This window comes from Alexandromys fortis, unplaced genomic scaffold, assembly GCF_014885135.2.
Source record: "Alexandromys fortis isolate MF-2015 unplaced genomic scaffold, M_Fortis_MF-2015_v1.1 scaffold_2_1_26212458, whole genome shotgun sequence".
Taxonomy (NCBI): domain Eukaryota; kingdom Metazoa; phylum Chordata; class Mammalia; order Rodentia; family Cricetidae; genus Alexandromys; species Alexandromys fortis.
In genome coordinates, this window is record NW_026067930.1 from 5,433,726 (window position 1) to 5,435,786 (window position 2,061).

At 40.9% G+C, this 2,061-nt stretch overlaps 1 pseudogene; it reads left to right on the forward strand.

The window, feature by feature from the left end:
* Nucleotides 1–220: 220 nt before the first annotated feature.
* LOC126503483 (40S ribosomal protein S14-like) lies at nucleotides 221–745 on the forward strand (annotated as a pseudogene).
* The last annotated feature ends 1,316 nt before the right edge of the window (nucleotides 746–2,061 follow it).

A 2,061-nucleotide genomic window follows, 5' to 3' on the forward strand; every position in this document is an offset into this window, starting at 1 on the left:
TGTGACAATGCCTCCAAGTCACCGACCTTGGCTAAGACTGCGGAATGGCTGACCTGCAAGCTTATTTCTTCATCATTCCAGAGTATATATATGGCTTAGATTAAAAGGAAGATCACAGCAAGGAAGTTGCTATCATTTGGATCTGGACAGCTTACTGAGGCCCACCAATCAAAGGCTTAATCTCATGCTTGGTGTCTTTGGAAATGGTTGAAAGTTGAAGATGTGGGGTGAGGTGGGAAGTTTTCAGGTATTGCGTGTTTTTCAGAAAGGAGTTCACGGATGCAGACAAAGTTCAGAGAGGGCACTTTGTAAAGGAAAGGAAACAAAGGAAGAACAGGTCATCAGCCTTGGGCCTCAAGTGGCTGAAGGAGAGAATGTACTTGATGTCTGCTACATCTTTGCATCTTTCAATGATGCCTTTGTCCAAGTTACCTATCTTTCTGGCAACAAAACTATCTGCCGGTGGAATGAAGATAAACGCTGACAGAGATGAGTCCTCTCCGTATGCAGCCATGTTGGCTGCCCAGGATGTGGCCCAGAGGTGCAAAGATCTGGGCATCACTGCCCTGTATATCAAACTCTGCACCACAGGAGGAAACAGGACCACGACCCCTGGACCGGGAGCTCAGTCAGCCCTCAGAGCTCTTGCTAGCTCAGGGATGAAGACTAGACAGATTGAGGATGTGACCCTGTTCCCTCTGACAGCTTCTGAAGGAAGGGTAGTTGTTCTGGCCACTGTCTGTAAACAGGACTTCTCAAATTATTTTCTATTTATAAATTGCTTTGTATAAGTTTTTAAAAAAAGAAAAAGAAGGAGATCACAGGATCCCAGTCCTTCTTCCTCACTTCCTGTCACTTTTCTACATCAGCTGAGATGTTTCCCCTGTGTCATGCCCCCCATTGTGACTTTCTACATCATCACAGCTCAAAAGCAAAAGACATATTTAATAAAATTATGGACCAAAGTCTTTGAAAGTGTTTAAGCTGTGAAACCTTTATAAGTGGGTCCAATAAGATATTGTGTTAAGCTATGGGGAAAGTGACTCATATTAAAGTTATGAATGGTTGGGATATAAAATTGTAAGAAAACAAGGGATATTTGTTGGAGGGATGTTAGTTAGCTATTAACATCAGCAGCTACAAAATAAAGACAGCTTCTGATATGAGCTTTGTGTTTTCTACAGGTATATAACTTCCCTCATTCTCCATTCGTTTCTTCCTGTTTGACTCTTCTATTGGAAATTTTCTCAGACACCCAAGAGTTTCATTTAAGAAATTGCGAATGAGTTCTACAGGGTGATTTTTACGGGAAAAGAACCACGTACAGGAAAAGTGGCTAAAATCACTTCATATGAAATGTCAGAAAAGACTATTTTTATATTCTAAGAAGAAATCATGAAAAATAGAAATATTAGTGATCCACCAAGAAATGGATATAATTTAAAGCTCTGGGTCTAACTCTTATCACAAAAGGTTTTTTTTTTTTGAGTTAAAAACATATTACTATTCCAGTTCATAAAAAAAGGCCTGTATTAGGCTATATTTGCCAAAGGCACCAAGGCATAAGCTGTGGTGTTGATGAAACCCCACAGTGTTTTGAAGAATTACCTCTCACAGATGTACCCAGGGCTCCAGTGGGCCACAAACACTGTAATTAGTTACCAAGGTAGTTTTATAGAAGTGATACTTTTTATTTGGAAGAAAACTTTTACTCCCTTTAAGAATCAACAAACAGTACAACATCAAATAAAATTGGTTTGTTGTGTTGGACTTCTTGTCTTTTTATTGCTCAGTTACTCCCATCGGGGACTCCAGGCAGAGTTTTGTTTGGAAAAGGCTATAGCCCTGACCAGTAACTCCTGCAGTGGTCTGGACTGTGCGCTCACTGAGCGAGGCTGGGGAAGGGGAAAAGACCATTATTGAGAGGCCCTTCGACCTGAATACCTAACTGTGCTGCTGATGACTTCTGTGGGTTTGAGTGAGGCCACAGAGACATTCTGGTGGCTAGTGGATGAACTTTATGAGGAAAAAGAAAAGGTTGATATTGAGGCTTAAATTTTA